Genomic DNA, 23,288 nt, shown 5'->3' on the forward strand with positions numbered 1-23,288 from the left:
AAACACACAAAGAGGATGCTGGTCCTTCTCTGCCGTGTGGTTTGACGGTGATAAAGGTTTTTATGTGTCAGCTGCTCATGGCTGCTGAACTGCAGTGTGTGAAACTGTCTTTTAAATGTCACCTTGTGAAAACGCACAGGAAACTCCCACAGGATACAAACACTCGCTCTCGTTTTTTCAAAGAGAATTCCATGTATAGGGTATAACGTTGTGATTCCCATTCAGGGTTATCTACCACAGTGGGTGACTGGAAAGATTTGAGTTTTGTTTTGTTAAACCTATAAAGAAATTATGAATTTAAAATATAAATATCAGGGTTTTCAAAAGATTAAAAATAATCAAAAATAATAATTTAAATAATGCAATAAAATGAAATAGTAATTGAAAAAGTAACCTGGCACTAAATCTTTATTGCTTGTATGTTGTCTTTCTTTCTTTCTTTCTTTCTTTCTTTCTTTCTTTCTTTCTTTCTTTCTTTCTTTCTTTCTTTTTTAAGACTATTCTTTACAATTAAATAAAAGTCTTTACACTTAAATAGCCTACATAAGAAATAGAGTTTGAAAATGAATACATCTCGTGGAGCTGTAGGCTACATCTAAATAAATGTATGTAACCTATATCTATAATCTTCTAATTTGCAAGGTTTGAAATAAAATAAGCTCCTTGTGGAAATACAGCTTAGGCTACCATAAATTAATTTATGCATAAATACATCCACAGTTTTATATTATTTTAGATTTTAATTATTAGGCTATTATTATATTCAGCTACTTAGAATTCTTCCAAAAGGCGTCTAAATCATTCAATCCTTCGCAAAAACGTTTTATTATTATTATTATTCTTTTACTTATGTCATAAAAACGGAACAAATCGCGTGCGTTCACTGTCTCGCGAGAGTAAAAAGTGTCTCTCTCGGGATGTTTCATGCGACTGGCTGTTTGCATCATTTATTATTACAGCTTGTAATCAAACGCGAGGTGTCGCGTTAAGGTTATATAACGTCGCATTGTTTTTTTAGAAGGGACACAGCTAGTTTGTTTAACTTTGTACAGCCAAACAAACCAATATCAAACATAATTGCATACACAGTACAGCAGACAACAAACAACATGTTTCTGTTTGAGAGGACAATATTGATGAATTTGTGTTTCACTCACAGTAATAAAGTGAATCATTGTAGAATATTCATTCATTCCAATATAAGGAACCCTTTTTGGGTTTTGGCTTTTAGATTCAAATAGGTTGGAAAAAACTGTAGTGGCCCTGAATTTGTAAAAGTAAGCCAAACAAAATGAGAATCCCACACTCTGTTTGGTTCACAAGTTCTCGTCCCAAGTTCTGTACTGTTCCCAGACAACCGAGGGGGCAGGATGCACCTCCACCTTTGACCCTAATTAGTCTGGGGGCAGTTTACAGTCACACTATTAGTGGTGAAAAATTATCCTCGCCTGCATCCCTGGGCAACACACTGACCTATTAATGCCAATCAAGTACTACGCAGACTAGAGAGAGATTATGATCTAAGCAGGCCAGAGATGGAGAGATGGTATCAGCTCTCTGCTTTCAATCAATACTGGCTGATTCTAATAGGCATTGATTGCATCAAAACCTTGATCCCAAATCGCAGATGTGATTATGTAATGGGGGGCCATGACATTTTATTGAAAACAATGAGCCTGGCGGTACAGGCTGGAGGAAATATTAATCTTACTGTGTCACGTTACTGAACTCTGTCACTCCTTTGTGGTCATTTTTTGATTTATGATATATGTGTGTTGTGGCGATTACTTGTGACAGCTGAGCAGCTGTCTAACAGTAGCATGCTAACAGAACAGAAGTATGCTTGTTATGGTCTAATTGCATGTTTAGTCAGTGAATGAAATCCAGTCTTGTTTAAGGGGTTAGGATTATTTTTATTTTCTGGCATTTTAAATAAATTAAGAGTCAAGAAGTAGAGCGGTTTCTCATGCAGTGTGCATACTATTTGTGTGTTTTTATAATTATCTATAGATTGTTTATTGTTTTTTCTGTTTATAGGTGAGACTGAGGTTAGTTGGTCACACAAGGAAGCTGGCCACACAAAGACTACATCTTATTAAGTAAGCTTTTTTTCTACTAACTTTGCATGTTTTTTTTTTATTTTCTTGCTGTGCTTTCGTATATTGTTTTAAAATACTTGAACTCTCCTAAATTTTTTTAATTTTATTTTTTATTCCGGGAGCATCATATTTTTGTATTAGGATTTCATAGTGGTGAGTTCCTACAGTATGTGACAACTTGCCTACAAAAGGTCAACTTGTGTTCATTCATCTGTGTCTTTTTGCAAAGGAACAAAAGTGAGTAAAAATATGTAGTTTCGTAGATAAGGGTTTATGTGCCTATAAAGAAACTAACCTTCTGAAATTTACCAGCTCTGAGAATAATTTATTAGTATAATAAAAAGTGTCGGTCCATCAAATGTTTTATTTTATTTTAATATAAACTAATTAGCTACTATTATGGTATTTATTATTTATTTCCGGGGGTTGATTTTATTTTATATATTTTAGTTTTCAACTTAATGCTAGTTTATTAAAGTTTATATTTCTACATATTACTTAAAACTCATATTTCCTTACTTTAGTACTTCAACTTGATTTTATCGCTGTTAGTTGTTTAGTCAAGTCAGCATTTTCTATTTTAATCTAATATTTATATTTAATCTTATTTATTTATCTTTCCCTTTCTGTGTTTCATATCTTTATGTGCAGACCAGTCTGAGAAATTGATGCTGATAATAATAGTGTATTCTGATAACAGCAGGTACAGGCAAAGTTTGTGGAAATGAATCAGGCCAGATATGAAATACGGAGTTCCATATATCACCTCAAGAAAGAGTGGGAGAGTTTTTCTTATATTTTTTTACACACACATACACACACAAACTTTCAGTCAGCATAACAAATAACACAAATCTGCAACAAGACGCACATTCAATTAGTCTCAACAGCATAGAATAGCACAAATAAATTCTCCTTCCGCCACAGAACAAAAGATATCATTACAGCTCCACTGTTGCTCATAAGTTTGTGTATATCTCATTGCTTTGTGCTGCTGTATTTAAATTGAAAGATGATTGCAGACTTTCTGAAAGCTTAAAGCAGAAGTGACCATGTGATAAATGGCTTCTCTTACTCCACAATGTACACATTTACCTTTAGCATTTTTAGACACATTCATCATGCTTGAGTTAAAGTCAGTGTGAATTGTCATGTTCAGTCTGTTTTATATCTGTAATGTGATGCATTTCTGAGTGAAACTGGAAAAATGTAGAGCAGCACTTGATTGTAAACACTGGTAAAGTAAAAAAATATATACAGTACAGACCAAAAGTTTGGAAACATTACTATTTTTAATGTTTTTGAAAGATGCTTCTTCTGCTCATCAAGCCTGCATTTATTTGATCAAAAATACAGAAAAAAACTGTAATATTGTGAAATATTATTACAACTTAAAATAATAGTTTTCTATTTGAATATACTTAAGAAAAATAATTTATTCCTGTGATGCAAAGCTGAATTTTTAGCATCATTATTCCAGCCTTCAGTGTCACATGTAACATCCAGTCTATCACATGATCATTTAGAAATCCTTCTAATATTCTGATTTATTATGAGTGTTGGAAACAGTTCAGCTGTCTAATATATTTGATGAATAAAAGGTTAAAAAGAACTGCATTTATTCAAAATAAAATAAAAAATCTAATAATATATATTCTTATAATATATTTTCTTTAATACCACTTTTTTTTTTATCAATTTAACACATCGTTGCTGAATAAAAGTATTGATTTTATTTTCTTTTAAAAAGAAAGAAAAAAAAATTACTGACCCCAAATTACTGACCGGTAGTGTATATTGTTATTACAAATTATTTATATTTAAAAAAAAATAGCTTCTTCTTTTTTTTTCTTCTTTTTTTTTTACTTTTTATTTATCAAAGTATCCTAAAAAAGTATCACATTTTCTGAAAAAATATTAAGCAGCAGAACTGTTTCCAACTTTGATAATGAATCATCATATTAGAATGATTTCTAAAGGATCATGTGATAATGATCCTAAAAATTCAGCTTTGCTTCACAGAAACAAATGATAATTTAAAGTATAATAAATTCAAAAACAATTATTTTAAATTGTAATAATATATCACAATATTACATTTTTTCTGTATTTTTGATCAAATAAATGCAGGCTTGATGAGCAGAAGAAACTTCTTTCAAAAACATAAAAAATAGTAATGTTTCCAAACGTTTGGTCTGTACTGTATATATATATATATATAGCTGTCAAAGGAAGCCTTGCACATTGAAGTTCAATAGCTGCATCTTCTCCTATATTATAAATAAACTGTTTTCTCTTTGAAATAACATTCTCAAATGAGTTGTTTACAATAAGACTATAGCATGCATTAAAAAGTAAATGGCGTTCATTGTTACCTCATGTTAATTTTAACAAAAAGATTCTACATCAATACTTGAAGAGGAGAGGGAGAATGGTAGAGTGCTTTTAGTACAAAGAAAGACACGTCTATTTCAGTATTTAAAACTACAAACAGCCCGTCTTTCTCTTATTAACCTTTGTACCGCTGTGTTTGGTTTTTATGTAATGATTGATGTCAAAAACCCTGTTGGAATGGGTTTGCTGCACAAGCTCTTAGATTCTAGGAAATAGGCTTTCTTAAACCGCCAGAGAGAAACATCATGCAGAAGAGCCGAACCAGAAAACAAGAGTTGTTGAAGAAGCCCTAGTGCTGTGATTGCACACATTGCTGTCGGTGACCAGACCGTGTACACAGATAACCTCTCCTTCGGCAGGTGTGATTGAATAGCTTGAGGCGGAAGAACATTCCAGAGATTCTCCTATAAAAGTTTTTGGTGAAGTCTGTGTTTGTAACTTGGGCTTATCGCCACAGCCTTGGGTAACAGACGCTTGCTTCGTCTCAGCCATGCAAATGATAACAGGCTCCAGCGAAGGGCAAGTTCTCATGGAAATCTTCATGTGTGTGTCTGAAGGCCCCCAAATCTTTGTAGCATTCCTTGAGTATGTCTCCCTCTGTAATCAACCATCTCTCCAGATGAGACTGTCTAACGTTGGCCGCCGTGCCTGAAAGACACACACACAATGATTGCCATTGACCGAGAGGGACCAGCTGTGTGTGAGGGAACAGTGACAACAGTCATGAAGACACACAGGATCTCATATAGGCATCCAAATTCAGCAGACTGGTGAGATCATTGCTGTGAGGCCACATTGAGACATCAGAACCTGCTAGTGAGATGAAACCACACATCTCAGTCCATTGGACAACCATTAGTGTAACTGTTTGTAGTCGTGTAGCTAAACCTCTACAAAAGCACACAATCTGGACCTCAGTTAAGCTAATTCTGGCCAAGAATCATCCACTTATATACAGTGACTAACCACAGTTTGTTAATTTATTTATTGCATAGAAATTAGGGGTCTATCTGAAGTATATACCACAATAAAAGATTGTATGAAAAAAAATAATATTGTTAATTATTTCATATAAATTAAAATGTATATTAAATACTATATTTAAAAAAAAAAATAATGAATTTTTTTTTTCAATTTTTTCATCATTTTTTTAAAAATCTTTGTTAAGTAGTTTTTCGTGCCGTGTAGCTCTCAAAAGTGTCATATGTGAGCAGTTGTAAAGAAACACTGGAAAAAATAGTGGAAAATAGTGTGTATAGACTGTATTTCTGCCCATGTAAACGTAATTAGTAAAGACTTTCTGAAGGAACACGCTATTGAAAGAAGTGTCGTTTGTCAAGAACACTGACCTTTTTGTAAATCAATGCAAAGCTATGAATCAACATGAATATGTCTGTGAAAACAAGTGCATAACTCAGAAAACATAACTGAATAGAATTCTGCTCATGAATGCCCATTTAACCTGATACTTCCTACATCAAATAAAACTGGCATCTGTGATATCTTTCAAATATCGGAAAACGCTAACTTGGAAAACAAATTCTTCTTCAGAAAATGATTTATTAAAAAAAGCTGTAAAAATGTCTTACGGTTTGTCCATCCTGGGGCTTTGATATGGCTGATGGCAGAATGATCATGAACAGATGAGGTCTTGTACACAGCAGTGACACTGATGCTGTTTTCGAAAGGATTTTCATCAGACAGAAATCAGAACACAGAAAGCAGCCAGTAAGAGGGTTGACACGTTTATGAAGGCAGACGCTATAAATACTATCCTTTCATTGGCAGCCCATAAATAATATTGCCCATGGTGTAAAATGACTTTGAAATTGACCATAGTGTGTATGTACACGTTTTGTATGCATGACTTAATGGGATAAATCTAGCATGGTGCCTCATAATGCAGAAAAAGATGAACAATGAATGGATATTACGTAGCTGGTACGTGCAACCACTCTCTCAATCAATTTGTTCAAAACTTTGAACATTCTGAAACAAATGACCCTCTTTATGAGTGAGTCACTGATTCATTCAAATTATTCAAAACACTGATTCATTTAGAACTGATGCTAATTAAAACCTTTGAGTGAGTCATTGAATAATTTACATGTTGTTTTATTTATTTTATTAAAAAAAATACAGTCTTGTTCAAAATAATAGCAGTACAATGTGACTAACCAGAATAATCAAGGTTTTTCGTATATTTTTTATTGCTACGTGGCAAACAAGTTACCAGTAGGTTCAGTAGATTCTCAGAAAACAAATGAGACCCAGCATTCATGATATGCACGCTCTTAAGGCTGTGCAATTGGGCAATTAGTTGAATTAGTTGAAAGGGGTGTGTTCAAAAAAATAGCAGTGTGGCATTCAATCACTGAGGTCATCAATTTTGTGAAGAAACAGGTGTGAATCAGGTGGCCCCTATTTAAGGATGAAGCCAACACTTGTTGAACATGCATTTGAAAGCTGAGGAAAATGGGTCATTCAAGACATTGTTCAAAAGAACAGTGTACTTTGATTAAAAAGTTGATTAGAGAGGGGAAAACCTATAAAGAGGTGCAAAAAATGATAGGCTGTTCAGCTAAAATGATCTCCAATGCCTTAAAATGGAGAGCAAAACCAGAGAGACGTGGAAGAAAACGGAAGACAACCATCAAAATGGATAGAAGAATAACCAGAATGGCAAAGGCTCAGCCAATGATCACCTCCAGGATGATCAAAGACAGTCTGGAGTTACCTGTAAGTACTGTGACAGTTAGAAGACGTCTGTGTGAAGCTAATCTATTTTCAAGAATCCCCCGCAAAGTCCCTCTGTTAAAAAAAAGGCATGTGCAGAAGAGGTTACAATTTGCCAAAGAACACATCAACTGGCCTAAAGAGAAATGGAGGAACATTTTGTGGACTGATGAGAGTAAAATTGTTCTTTTTGGGTCCAAGGGCCACAGGCAGTTTGTGAGACGACCCCCAAACTCTGAATTCAAGCCACAGTACACAGTGAAGACAGTGAAGCATGGAGGTGCAAGCATCATGATATGGGCATTTTTCTCCTACTATGGTGTTGGGCCTATTTATCGCATACCAGGGATCATGGATCAGTTTGCATATGTTAAAATACTTGAAGAGGTCATGTTGCCCTATGCTGAAGAGGACATGCCCTTGAAATGGTTGTTTCAACAAGACAATGACCCAAAACACACTAGTAAACGGGCAAAGTCTTGGTTCCAAACCAACAAAATTAATGTTATGGAGTGGCCAGCCCAATCTCCAGACCTTAATCCAATTGAGAACTTGTGGGGTGATATCAAAAATGCTGTTTCTGAAGCAAAACCAAGAAATGTGAATGAATTGTGGAATGTTGTTAAAGAATCATGGAGTGGAATAACAGCTGAGAGGTGCCACAAGTTGGTTGACTCCATGCCACACAGATGTCAAGCAGTTTTAAAAAACTGTGGTCATACAACTAAATATTAGTTTAGTGATTCACAGGATTGCTAAATCCCAGAAAAAAAAATGTTTGTACAAAATAGTTTTGAGTTTGTACAGTCAAAGGTAGACACTGCTATTTTTTTGAACACACCCCTTTCAACTAATTGCCCAATTGCACAGCCTTAAGAGCGTGCATATCATGAATGCTGGGTCTTGTTTGTTTTCTGACAATCTACTGAACCTACTGGTAACTTGTTTGCCACGTAGCAATAAAAAATATAGTAAAAACCTTGATTATTCTGGTTAGTCACATTGTACTGCTATTATTTTGAACAAGACTGTATGTATGGATGTCTGTATTTGAGTGACTCGTTGAATTATTCACATTTGTTCAAAACACTGATTCATAATTTTGATGAGACTTAAATTATTTTCATTAGAATAGAACAAATTAACTGCTCGTATTGCGTAGGGTGCTGCTTGATATTACAGATCCCCATTTCTTTTGCATACTTGCTGACACAAACTTGAGGACCCAAAATAATTCAACATGAGTCGCCCTCATGCTTCGCTTCCTTCATCTTGTTCTTTTAGGCACCAAACACTCCAATCAATGGTATTGATCATTCCTCGGCGGACTCGACCTGTCTGAGGAATCTATCTGCAGGTGTCAGTGGAGAAAAATTTATGAACTTTAAATCTACTTCACTGCACACACACTGATCATTTGAGTGACATTAGATTGTATTTCTCTGTCATGGACGGCAATAATATATCTTAACTAGATTCTTATCTAGAATAACTGACACAAAATCACTGGAAACACTGATTGCTTGACAGATGACTATATCATGCAGATCATTCTTGTGAAGGCAAAATATTGCATTACAAGACATTTATGCATGGCAAATGATGTGAATAGTAAAACATACAGTATATGTGATGGTTTGGGGAATAAACTCTTAGAAAAAGAAACAATGCCGTCACTTTATTAGTTTGACACTGTTTGTGCTTTTATCAATGGCCTTTTCTCTGGTCCGCATCCTGTCTACACATTGTCTATTGATCAGACTGACAGAAAAATGGTCAGTATCGGGGCCTAGATCTGTTTTAATTCCACGGCACTGTGGACCGTTTGTTTAAACTGACAAATTGTTTGTGTGTTTATTTTGTCTTTAAATTAATTTTATCGGACAGGCCCCAGCCACTGGGACAAGGTCTAGAAGTGTAACAGATTACGAAGTTGACCCTGCTGCCGTCTCAATCAATGGTGTCCAATTGTACAAAGGAACTTTGGTGTTTTCACAGACATATTCAATGTTGATTCAAAGTCTCTGCATTGATTTATAAAAAGGTCGGTGTTCTTCACAGATGACAATTCTTTCAATAGTATAATCCCTTATAACAGATAACTTTGACTTTGCAATCGTCCTATCCTAATCTTTTTTATTCACAGTTGAATATGTTGATGAATATATGAAACAATATGTTGCATATATTATTTATATATATATATATATATATATATATATATTATATATATATATATATATATATATATATGTGTGTGTGTGTGTGTGTGTGTGTGTGTGTGTGTGTGTGTATACACATATATATATTTTGACAGGGTTAACAACATATATATATATATATATATATATATATATATAGGGACTTCAGAACTGTATCCATTTAGGTCAGCAGATCTTGAGCATTTATCATCATTATACCAAAGACGTGTATTGATTATTGCTCGTTTAAGATTGATTCCTCAGTTTGCTTGTATTTAAAATGTCTTAAAATCTATTTGCTATTTTTCAGTGCATGCAAAACATGCACAAGGTGGCAAGGCCGTGTTAACTCATTAAGATGTACTATTTTCTTCAGCTATTCATTTATTTAAATTGGATAATTGGAAAGAATCGATCCAGTGGATGACCAGAGCATCTTCACTATCCCCAAGTAATTATATGTTAAACATTTAAACACTAAATCCTTAACATCAGCCCAAAACACCTCCACTGGTGCCTTTAAAACTGTTTATTAGTCCGTCCTTCCCAAATACTTGATACACTGGAGAGTGTTTCTGAATATTCTCATGGGTCATCTACACATGCAAGCCTCTGAGCAAGTACTGCTCACCTTGTGCACTGAATTTAGGAAATGACTCGTGGGGTGCTAGTAAATCGGTTTTTGTTAAACAAGCCAATTAAGTCAAACAATCTGATTTTTTTTTAAAAATGTTTAAAAGAACAAGTGGGGTAAAGTTTCATTAAAGAAGAACACAAACCTGGATAACATTTCAGCATTGTACAAACAAATGAGAATCAGAGAAACCAAGATCTGAGCCAGATGCTGTCTTTAGGAATGAACACAAGACATTAAGGAAGGTTGTTGTCTTTAGGTATAAATGGATGGTATCATTTTGCATTTCTTTCATATCAAACTCATTAGCTCATTACTTCATGTTTGTGTCCCAAAATGACCGTCAAATAAAGAGACATTCAAAATATATAGTTGGAGTCCTTCAGGACCAGGAGGACTGTGGTCCATTGCATGAGGGTCTGTCTGTGGAAGGGGATCTGCTGGAATATGGCTGCAGTACTGTATGGCCCTGCAGGTGGAGCTGTGATGCAGTGTTTTGAGTGCTTTGCGTTCAGGAATATTGCAGTGAATCAAGCACACCATGATGCCAATCAGTCTTTTTCATATACAGCAAGGTGTAAAAGTTTATCAAATTATTGGTTATGATAGTAATAAACGGCCGAAAATCATAGAAACCCGCTGAACTGTATTTATATCAAGTCTACAATGCGATTTTATGAAATGTTTAATATTTTATTTTAACTCAATGAGTTAATATCCTATTAAATAACATTTGCAAGTTATTTTTGTTAATTACATTAATACCATCACTTGGAATAATTTATCTACGAATCTATTTATTTTGATTAATCTCTGATGGAATAAAATAATGAGCGTAAAATAAATTAGTGTAACGCTAATCTCCTGACATGATGTTTGTAATACGTTTACATACTAATCTCCAAATAATCTTGTCGATCAGATATTCAAAATCCGTACACCATTCTGTCCGCAGTATTACATTCACCCGCGTTTCCCACCCCAAATCCGTGCCACTGTTTTGGTGATGCATGCATTATAAACACATTAAAAGACATTGGAGTGCCGCATATGCCTCATTCATGCCAGCCGCGCGCGCCGATTGCAGCCAATGAGATTTTACCAATTAGCCCAATCAGCGGCCAGATTCGGGATGTCACTGCGGGCAAGTCAGGAGGGTTTGTAAAACAAGACAGTCGCTGCGTCTTAGCAGAAAGCCACTGACTCACGCCTCTCCTCTGGTACTTGGGAGTCAGCTGCGAACCAGCAAACTCCGAAACAGCCGCTCTGACCGCAGCGCGCGTTCGCTCGCTTGCTCAACTGCTGCACGCGGGATTCCGGCTGCCGCTTTAGCGCGCTTTAAATTCTGTCAATCGGCGCTTCATGATGGAAACTATAGCGCGAGCGGCAATTTTAACGGTCACCAGCGCTTCAGCTTAGTCGTTGATGGGATTCTGCAGCTCGTTTGTCGTTGCTTCCTGGGGAAATTAAACGCGGAGGATCTTTTCGATAGAATTAAGTGTCGGTGATACGCGAAAGCCACCAAGTCGAGTGTTTTATTTGTGGCTGTATTTGTGGAGTAAGTGAGTTGGGATTCCTGTGAAGGTGCCCATCATCCGCAGTGTGAGCGCGACTGCGGCGGCGAGGTGAAATCCGCAGCGAGAACAGGTAAGCGTTTGACACGGGACAACCGTATAACGGGATTGGCGTTTTACATCTTGAACTCGTTATTTAACGGAATAACGCATGGGAAAGGTTATTTGAGAAGGTGAGCGAGGCGCACTACCTGCCATGTAGTATAAGGGCGTGCTGTGAGGAGGGCAATGCAGCATCCGCACCCGCGCGTTACAGGATTGTGTAATATTTTACTCTGGAGCTTTTACCTTTAAAACTGAGAACAACATATGGAGACTGTTTTAAACTGATCATTAAGATTGTGTAGTGCTTTATGACAAGCGCATGCGACTCTTAAAGGGGTAGTTCAACCAAAAATGATAATTCTTTCATCGTTTGCTGAACCTCATGTTGTTCCAAACCTTTTTTACTTTCTGGATAGTAGATGTTGTGTGCATACGGACAGTTCACTTTCACTGTATGGTGATCAAGGGACTGTCAGTCATTAATATTATGCCTTAACATCATATCTTGTGTTCCACGGAAGAAAGTCATAGCTTGTGTTCGGCACAACATGAGGTTTAGTAAGCTTAAATGACACAATTTTCAGTGTTGGCTGAGCTATATTTATGAGACTTAACGCGTTTAGATTAGGCTATGCTGTTCCATTTGTCTCATCATACAAGGCTTAAGACGTGACTTAAAATACAAAGTGGAGCTGACGCAGTTCGCATGATATTCATTTTACGCACATGTTTCTCCGCTAAAGCGCTGTTTTGGAAACATTTTTCATGGCTGGCCAGAGATGAAACGGTACAAACAGCGCACATGGGACTGTTAACAGTCTTCAGCAAAAGGAGCCAGTTTCAAGCATGCGGCTGTGCCGCGAGAGCCTTAACTAGAGAGCGCAACTTGCTCTCTGAGCCGCGTGCGTGAGCGCTTCTTCTCAGCGTGCGCGCTTTACCTGACGGCGCAGGGTGGAGAAAGAGCGACTAGCATACGTGAGATTTTACCCTGAAAATTACTGGCTAATACACCGTTATGTTCAGACACTGAGAGTTTGACACAGTGGTTGTCTGTTATCGTGCGTAATTTTCAGTCATTTCATCATGGTCATCAAAATATAGAGGTCCGTTTTAAGCGTTCATGATGGTACGCATCTATCTATCTATCTATCTATCTATCTATCTATCTATCTATCTATCTATCTATCTATCTATCTATCTATCGTTTATACTGGTCTTGTCTATTTACACATACAATTGCAATTATGGGTGGGTCAAAAGTTTTCCCTAATTTACATGTGAAATCAGGGGCAGCTGCAGTAATGTCATGACTCCTGTTCTCAGAGGGAGCCGCTGACCATTTCCTTTTGAGCCATTGTTTTGTGTCTCAAAGCAACGCATCTGCAAACCCTTATGGCTGCCTCAATGCAGCATAGATCAGCTGAGGACACATCTAACGCATGTTTCTGATGTTCAGTTTGTCCTGTGGACACGTCACCAGTCCTCTGCCCTCACAGCTGTGGAAATGAGCATCATCTTCAGTAACACATCACTGCTGTTTGCCAGCCGTGTAATTGGCAAATTTTCGTTGACTTAAACATGAGCTGTTTTGTTATACTCATCTTTTGTCGGCTGAGAGTGTGAGTCTGTGGGGCACGTACTGGAATCTAAAGTAATCATAGGAGTTCACACGCTTGTGGTGAGTGGTATTTCTGTAAGGATTCTATTCATAGTGGGACTTCACAAGTGTTCACAGCCGCTGACTGTATCCGGAGGTTTCTGCCTATGAATTATGAATTCATGAAGATTGTGTTAATGAAGTATTTAAGCTTTTGTGAACTGAGTGGAATTTGTTCTTTTTAGACGCTGATAAGAAACAAGGCTTTTGTACTGTGAGTGTACGTTGTGTCTGCATGTGGCCAATTATTACTTGCTTTTTAATAGCGTAAAGCTATAAGTGAATGCCAGTATGTGTGTGCATTTGCATACAACAATATGGCTTTTTTTTTTTTCATCCGTTTGTTAAAAGTGTAGGTGTGGATGAATGTGTTAAGTACTCCGTGCATGCTTATGCAGTCAGAGTGCCCCTGAGTTTCAAGGAGAAACGGCAAGTACCATCAGACTGTGATAAAACACAAAACTTAATCATTTCAGTGCGTTCCAGTGGCGTCTCAGCCTTGAACGCCTGACAGTCTGCTTGTCTCTCTGCCCCCAGAGAGATTTCAGAGACCTTAAACACAGTGCTATCTGCAAGGATGAATATAATGCCGACATTTTTCAAAATCTTTCTTTTCTTGGCCATAGTTAGAGATAACCTTAGAATAGATAGAATGGAATACGGAATGCATTGAACGTAAACATTATATTATTAATGATATGAGAGTGAAACTTAATAAAATATTTGAAATATAGCTGTTGGGATGAGAGTCCACTGGACTTTAAGAGTGTGTTTTCACTCTTCAGTATGAACTCGGAGCAGTTGACATGAGGCTCAATGACTGGTTTGGGAACTGGTGAATGACTCTCTCTGTCCGCTCTTCCAAAGAAGAGCCGCCCCCTCTGTTCTTATAGGTTGCTGATTGGCTGTGCCAACCAATCAGGTTTTAGTTTTGCTTTTGCTGTCCAAGACAACAGCATCTGTATTTGAGTTTGGTTATTGCTCTGAAATGGTCTCTAACTGGCGTAGTAATGGTGAGAATTATGGCAATATAATGGCATCTTCTAATTAATAAGGTATTATGTTACGCTAAAGTACAGCCAAAGTAGAGCAAATCTCAAATCTCTTAAATTTGATGTACAAGTATGTTTAACTTTATCTGCATTCATACAGTATACTCGCAAATGGCGATATATAGCATTTCTCAACAGCTTTATTGCTTGTATTGACACAAAATGTGTCCCTGGACCAAAAACTAGTCATAAGGGTCGTTTTTTTGAAATTGAGATTTATACATGATCTGAAAGCTGGATAAATAAGCCTTCCATTGATGTATGATTTGTTAGGAGAATATTTGTCTGACATACAACTATTTGAAAATCTGTAATCTGAGGCTGCAAAATGACTGATGACTGGTTTTGTGGTATTTTATCGCTCAAGTTTCTTGATTTTCCATAAAGCTTCTCTGGAACAATGACCCGACATTGGTTAGCTCTTCAATGGAGTTTATAGATTTGCTGTTCTGGATACTGTGAGAATGTGTATATCTTTACCTATAACCCAATTAATTAGCAGCTTGATGAGTTGACTTTTTGGAAAATGATCTTGAACTGCATGAGCTTTGATTAAAGATGTGTGCTATTTGAACAGCTCGGTAAGACACAGTAGCCAACAGTAATCTAAAAGGAAGAAAAATCAATTTTTGTAATCTTGTTGTGCTTAATGAGACTCTGCTTGACTGTTTCCCTCTACCGGCCTGTTGAAAACGTGTTTGGGTGTGTGTGGTATGTACCTAACCCTTCTGCTGTAACTGGGTTACTATAACAGTTTTTATGACTTATCATTCCATTATTTATATTAGCTTAGCAACAAACACGCGTCCTTGGATTTTTTTCCTGTGTGTTTAACATGCAGTGTTTCTTTGGGAAGTAAATTAACCTTGTACCTGGAAAGTGTTTTGTGCTTTGGCAGAGCACAAAGTTTATTTGCGCAGTAAATATTTGTGTTGGGAATGTAGAGAGAGTTTCTTATTGTAGATCGGTCCATGCATCTGCACATATGCTCATGTCATGTGCGGTTCTGTGTGCGACTGAATGCAACTGTCTGTAGGTAGATGTGTGAATTGCAAGTGACAGTTCTGTCTGCTTCTGACATCTTCAGAATAGACTCCTGCTGTGCGTCCCCCATGTCCCACCGCGTGTGTGTGCTAGTGAGTATGTGAGTGCATGTGTCTGTGTGGATAATGAGGAGAGAGTGATTTCCTCCAGTGAGAAACTCCTCTTCCTGTCACCACTGTTGCACAAGTGAATCCCATTACAAAACCGCAGGCTATCTGTCGTAGCGTATATCTGCTTCAATTTTTTTCTTTTTTTTAAAGGAGTCATATGATTTTCAAATTGGTGATCTGTCTAATTTATGATCAGGTTTTCAAAAGCCATGCAGTGGCAGGAATGCTACTAGCAGGAATTTATGTTGTTCAAAATTTGTAACATTGCTATGATGAACTTTGTGATATGACCTTTCCATGTAGTTTCAGTAATATACCTAAAGAAAGAGAGCAGAGTATTTCTGGTGCAGATCTTCCCATGGGTTAGGTCAGGAGGATTATATGGAAAACAGCCCTCTATACTGGCTTTTATATTTGCCTCTGCTAAGCCATGCATGACAGGTAATGGATTAGTTTTGTTTCAGATGCATGAAATTATTTGAAACTTGCAGACATGCATATGTATCTTGTTCCTTTTGTAGGTGAACTCGTTTTTTGAAACATCCACCTTAAGACTCAGTTAAAGTAGTGTCAGTGCCAGCAAGATTAAGCAAGATTTTTTGTTCTTGCAAAGAGTGAGAAAAGATGTCATACTGTTTTTTTTTAATTATTTTTTTATTATTTTATTATTTTATTATTATTTTTATTATTTTATTTTTTGTTTAGGATGTCGGCAACATTTCCATTTTGCTGTTAATATCCACTTAAGAAAACTTCAGGATTCTCTAATGATGCACTTGTCCTTTGCTGTTAGGACAGTGAAATGTATTCCTGTTTTGAAGTGATTCAACTTCCTGTTGACTCTGGTTTCAGTCTGTTTAGTGTTTATCTGCATTTGACGTTATGTATTCTGGGTTGCCAAGGTTGGGTTTAATTCCCCTTGACAGTGAGCATCGGACTAGACAAACTAACATGTTTTTTTTACTGTCTTGATTTGTGCAGGCACAGGTGAATCCATTCAGCGTACTGCAACCATGTTGTGAATGTCTACTCTATACTATATAACAGATGCATTGAAGCTTGGCAGTGTGTATGTCTGCAGTTGCATTTGTGTATTCAGTCTGTCAATGCATATGTGAGTTTCTTTCTCTGTGTTCTGTGCATTAAGCATCTCCGTTGTATCAGTGAGCTTCAGTCCCTCAGCCACCCACTCACACATCTATAAGTGTTCCCATGGAAACATGACTTTTTAGCTCCATTATCCCTAGTAATGTACCTCCCCACACACAGACATACACATACAAATCACCACTGTAGTGTGGACTAGAGGGCGCCAGTGAGTGGCATCATGAGCATTGATAAAATGCAAGGGGGAATGATCAAACTTGTCATAAATCAACATGGTTCATGGAATGGAATCGGAGACTGAATACTGAGTTGAGTATTAAGCCTTATTCCTCCTTTAAAGGAGTCAACATGTTTTTTTCAGGATTATGAATTGTGTAGTATTTCCAAACATTTTAGAGATGCAGACAAGAAATTGCAGCTGTCGCATGATCCTCCCTACCAGCGTTTTATGCCCTTGGCATCCCACATTCTTCCAGCGCCTTCAAGATAAGCGTTTTCAAGCCCTCATTGGACGCGCTTCACAAGTCGTCTTATTTGGCACAGCTAACATGAATGAAGGTGATCTTAGAATCTTGTCAGAGCGATTCATGTCACTTCAGTGCCGTGGGATAGAATATCTGCTTAGAGTAAAAAGGAAGGTAAATGTGGTAAACACGCAGGTTATTTTCACTTTTCCAGTGTCACTATGGTTTAGCTTCTGGGGAGTGGTCATGCATGATCAAAAAGACCCCTCAGATTCACTCACACAAGAAATGTGACGCGTTTTAGCATGTAGGAAATCACACTAAACAGCCTGACCAACTGCGGAGAGGGAAAGAAAAGAGGAATGGATTATGTTTCCTTCATCCCAAACCACAGGAGCCCCTGCTGAAAGGACTCGAAAGCAGCCTTGGGTGTTTACAACAAGGTTTCTGACAAACAGAGCGAGGGAGGAAGGTAAATAGAAAACAGAATGGAGTGCTGTCTTCCGGTCCTGACTCTTGCACACAGATGAGGAGGAGAAGAGCGCTGGCATCAGGCCAGGTGCAGAAAGCTGGGCGCAGCGGCACCCGCCGCTCATTCAATGAGAAAGTTTTGGCAGAAAGTTCAGCTAGTGATTCTGCAAGGAACCATGGACTGCATTTACATAAAATTTTGTATAAAATGCATATTGATGAGGTTCATCTGCATATGTTTTTTTGTAGCCACTTGCGACACCCTCGAGTGGTGTGTAATCTACCAGCGGTGGACAATAGCTCATCTGTCTACTCCCACGCATGTGGATGGAAGTGAGCATATCACGGTTAGCCCTCATCAAAGAAGCTACTGTGTGCCTCTCGTTCTTCATTATCTATACATACGACACCCATGACAGTTTGCCTCCAGGCCATTACCAATGTGACATCTTCACTCACGCTATAAGCTTGTGGGTCTGTGTGTGTGTGCTCATGCAAACGTCTTTGTCATCTGCACTTGAATGGTGTTATTGAACATCAGTTTGACCAGGAAACCATAGTGCAGACACGGTGGTGGTTTTGTGGCATTGTGTTGCTTTTGCCTTTATGGATGTGTCTGGTCCGTAGAGCCTTGGAGTGGGAAGTAAAGGAATAATGCATTTTTGAGTGTGTGTGAGAGTGGGAGAGAGAGTGCGCACACACTCTGTTTATTGATGACTCATACACTTTAAATGCTAGTCCTCCAAAATGCCTCTAAATGAGCGAGTCATTTCTTGAACTCATTCTTATCAGTAATTTAACAGCTATGGTTGTCTGAATGTTGTGTTGAATACCTTCATAAGACTTGACATGAGCAGCAGATATCGACTTGACTCGCAGCATGATTCCTCAAAAACCGGCTGTAATTATCACAACAGCGCTACTTATAAGCAGTCTTGAAATACAAGGTAAATCAATTTGTTTTGCATGGGGTGGAGGAATCCAATAAAATTCCATGCATGCAAAAATGGTCCTCTTGTTCTTAAACTCTGCTGCCTTCTGATTATGCTGGCTGAATTTGTGGACTGTTGTGTTGCTAATGATATTTGAGTCATCTCTTGTGTTGCTCCAAGAAGTAATACACATAGACGCAATGTTTTTTTGTTTGTTTTTTCTGGAGACTCAATTTTAGTTGCTTTTCTTGTGACCTTTTGGAAAACTGTTTCCATCTCTATTCTCTCTCCCTCTGTCTGTGCTTCCCTTTGGTCTCACAGTTAATGTTGAGCTGGTGATTTATCACTTGTGTGAGCCTGTAAGAAAATGGGTTTTCTCTTAGACCAGAGGCGGAGCTGACAGATTCTTTAAAACAGATTCTTTAGCCAACGCTGGCTATTACAATATGTTTCCAAGCTGTTCCAGTGTGTTCAATTGACTTCAATGGGTCAGTGATATATTTTAGGCTTTGAATCTGAACACATGTGCTTTCAGAATGCTAGATTTAATGGAAAAGCTACTGACAGGGTCTTATTGCTGTATAAGTGTGTTAGAATTTGGCGGTCATGTTCCTAAAGTATGTCCACTCTCATGAGCTCACTACCAACAAGAGGGAAGAGACTTCATTGTTTATGGCCAGGGCTTATGTCCAGTCTTAAGGGCCGTTTACCCAGAGGATGACAAATTTAAGGAGACATTTTACTCTAAAGTTTTAATAGTCATTCTAATTCTGTGAGAGCAGGGAAGTCCACACCACAGCTGTAATAGTAAAGAGAGGGGGGCATGAAATCAATGGAATTACTTAAAGATTATGAATGATAAAATCATTGCATCCACAGACCACAAAACTGCAGTGCACATTCATAAACAGAACATTGTCTGTTGGTGTGGATTCAAATAAAGTTATTGTTCTTGATGCAATGCTCCAGTTGGATTCTTTCCCACATTTTATGTATGTACTTTAAGGGAAGATCTACAAAATATACCTGTGTGTGTGTGTGTGTGTGTGTGTGTGTGTGTGTGTGTGTGTGTGTGTGTGTGGAGAATGGGAGGGTATAAGTTGGATTACCAGTGTTGAAACCAGTCGTGTGTATCCAGACCCCAATCCCAAGATTATTCCACCCCCCCCCCCCCACACACACACACACAAATTAAAAACACAGTTTAACGGTTTATAATAATCAGTTCTAAGCTTGTGATTATCAGGCATTCATGTCTAAGAAGTTAATCTTGCAGGTCCAGTTCATCCAAAACTACTGGATGAGATTGAGTATTAATACTGTATGTAAACCAGAGCTAGATGGGTCACATCCAGTTCATCTTGTAGAAATGGCTCTAACTATTAATTGTTTACAAAATGTACGTGAATGTCTCCAACATCTTTCTTAATATGGACTGTGTTGGCTGTAGTTTTCAGAGACCATATGACTTAATTTTTTTACATCCCTGCCCTCCATACACCATTATTCATCTTACTTTGACTGTGAAATCTGCCTTTGGGCTAAAACTGATGGTTTCATAGAAAGAAAAACAAGGAAGCTGTTCAGTTACTGATCTAGGGCCAGCCGTTGCCATCTAGTCACATTCATTATTGAAGACAAAACTAAGCTCAAGTCAGCTGAAACCTCTAGCCATCTTTCTTTTTAGTTGATGATATGTGGCATGCAGTGATGACAGTCAGACCCCACCTCCGGCTGGCCCAGCACACATCAGCACTGTATTAGAGACTCTGCTGTGTGGGAAATGAACTTTTATGATCTCTGATTTATTACCTGCATCAGTGCCTCTGAAACGCCCCAAGATTGCTTTGAGGAAAGCTGAAGGGAAAAGCCTTCAGTCTGGGAGAGAAATCAAATCCACACCTCCCATCGACCCCCACCACACACATCACAGCTGTCCCTCACTGCTGCTGCTCACATGTGTGTATGCTATGACGGCATGTTTCTATGTGTGTGTATGCAGTTATATGTCAGCACTGTCACTTCTTGTGTATGTTGTGCATTAGTTGCAGAGAATATATTACATTTTTTACACTTATGCAAATTTTTATTTAATAGATTTAAATCTAATATAGTATTTTTTTTTTTTACCAGTTTATTGGCATAGGCAATATTTCACATCGGCCAGTCTTTCTCGTATCACATGCAATTCATAAACCTACAGATCAGCTAAACTAGATATTTTTGCTGTAACGCTGCAGATTCAGCAGCACCGCAGCACTGCTCCAAAACACTAGTGTGCTGAATATATTTGCTGTGGAAGTGGCTAACGTTTTGATTTAAGGTGCTGAACTGTGCATTTGTCTCACAGCAAGTATTGGGATCATAAATAAAACTTCCTCTTAAACACTGAGAGGTGACCTTTCATGAATGCCGTTGAAAACTAATCAAGAAAAAAAAGTTCAAAGATTGAGCACAGAGAAAGAACATAGAAAAGCCAGAGGAGAGCACATAAAAGTTTCAGTGTGCAGCTCTAACGTGGTGTGACTGACCAAGGATATGATTTTAGCTGCTCGCATTTTATATGTGGAAGTGAAAATAGAATAAAGGCAATGGTAAGGAAAGTGTTGAGTCTCATGAATAGTAGACCTTCAGGTGAAAGAGGAAAGACCTGATTTGTCTACAAGCTCTGCTTCTCTTGTCTAAAGGCTTTTAGGAGCATTCTGGAGTTTGAAAGATACACTTGTGGTTAGGATTTGTTGGTTAAGCAGCCATTGAAAACTGAAAACCCCTTGTTTACTTTTCCAAGAGTCGTAATAGACCAGTATATCAGTGAGGCCAGTATTTGACGAACACTGGATGAATGTTTAAATGAAGAAACTGATGATTTAAAGCCTCTCAAATGACACATAATGGTTTTAGTCCTTGTTAAAATGGAAAATTCTCCAAAAAAGCCCTTCTTCACTCTCTCTTGTGGTACATAAAAGATGATATTTTGAGAAATATTGGTTTGTGCTCTACAGAAGAAAGTCATGCAGGTTTAAAACTACATTAGAGTTTAGAGTGTATCATGACAGAATTGGAGGAACTGTCCCTTCAACATTTCTTCCTGAGACATCATTTAATTGAATACAAGACCTCATCAAGTCATAATAACGAGTGACAAATAAGACATTTGTTTATATATGAGCTGGGCATGGCAAACAGCTACAGGAAGCAGCTTGGACTCTAACCTAATAACAGGATAATAATGACAATAAGGATCAGTAGCTCTTCAATAGGCCTCTCAACAGTATCGAAACATCTTTATCTGAAGAGATAATATTCAGTGCATTCAACGCCCATGACACTGGGCATCAGCACAGATAGCAAGTGGGTGGACCAAGTGGGTAAGAGAAGTTATGTTGATGTGCTTCTATGCATGATTAAGTGTGTATCTTTATCTGATCGTTTATCATTTCCACGTGAGTCTGTGTGTGTGTATTAGTCAGAACAGCCGGCCGTAGTATCTTTTTATGGTCTGCAGGAGACATGTGCCCGCTCAAGGTAGAAAGCACCTCTGACAAACACGTTTTCATCTTGGAGTAAGACCCTGACTTGTTTGATAAAGGTGTGAGGGGAAAAATGCATCTGTGTTCAAAAGCGAAGGGAAGTGATTTGTGTATATGTGTGAGCGAGGGAGAGGAAGATGGATGGAAAGCATTTGACAGAGTCAGTTTGAACCGAGAGCTGCTGTGGAGGATTACGGTTCCTCTGATCAGAGCGAGGGAGGAAATAAAAAGAAGGAAATGGGAGAGAGAGCTAGGACAGGCAGATGTCAACATGTCTCTCAGATCCACTGGATTTGTCTGACCAGCGTTTGGTCTCGGTCCATTGCTTTGAAATGCCATGATTCAGGGAGCGCTTTAGTTTTGATGAATTCGGTAAATAATAGAGCAAGTTTGATGCATGCAGACATCAAACACCAATAATTCATGATAAATGAAATAATACAATAATTCAGATTAGGGCTGTGCAAATAACTGAATGTGATTTATCATGGGCATCTCGTCAGTTAAGTCCGGAGCCATAGTTAACTAAACAAGTTATGCAATATTGCGTTCATTAATGCAGGCGATACATCGATTATTTACAAAAACCTAAATTAAATGACAGTTCACTTGTGCTGATGTCACTTTGACCTTGTGCTGTGCTGACCAACAAAAACACATTTTGTTTGAAAGTGACTTCTGTGTGAAAAGTGCTTTATACAGCTCTACAGTATTGACAATGGATAATTTTTTTATGCATATTTTAGCTAATAAGACTGCAGTAATCCAGTGCCATACACGAAGTATGTCTATCTATATATTGTGAATTATTTTTGTCCATATTAAATGTATTGAAAATTTGGTATTCCATATTATTATTTTAGCTGATTTCTATTGACACAGAAGAGTAAATGAATTACACATTATTTGTTGAGTGTGACCTTTTGTTGCTCTCTCTTTCTTTTGAGCATCCTAAAGTCCCATCAGATTTTGGTGGGTGGGGCTCCTTAGCCCTCTGGGAGGGCTGTAGATAATTAAAAACCCTTATCTGTATGTGCTCGGTGTATAAACATAACTCCCTTTCTTCCTAGCATCCTTCTGTCACCTCGTCCTTTAGACACCCACATCAGGGATGAATCCCTCCATCTGTCCATAGAGGGATGAGGAGTGCAGGCTGTACTAATGAAAGTGGAACAGGAGGATGTGTGCGTAAGCGTCTGTGTGTATGCGTGATTTTGCCTGTACGGGTGTCAGAGTAT

General features: G+C 37.8%; 1 protein-coding gene across 7 annotated transcripts in view; it reads left to right on the forward strand.

Annotated features, from left to right (window-relative positions):
• The window catches only part of LOC113065655 (plexin-A4-like), a 125,396-nt gene that overhangs the window by 7,627 nt on the left and 94,481 nt on the right, over positions 1–23,288 (forward strand). For 6 of the 7 annotated variants that reach the window (XM_026237102.1, XM_026237117.1, XM_026237124.1 and 3 more), the window contains one exon: positions 2,038–2,099. The gene's annotated coding sequence lies outside the window, so the exon portion shown is untranslated. Of the gene's footprint in view, positions 1–2,037; positions 2,100–11,188; positions 11,712–23,288 lie in introns of those variants that run through there. The other variant, XM_026237151.1, reaches the window with a different exon arrangement.

This window comes from Carassius auratus, chromosome 4 (genome assembly GCF_003368295.1).
Source record: "Carassius auratus strain Wakin chromosome 4, ASM336829v1, whole genome shotgun sequence".
Lineage (NCBI taxonomy): Eukaryota > Metazoa > Chordata > Actinopteri > Cypriniformes > Cyprinidae > Carassius > Carassius auratus.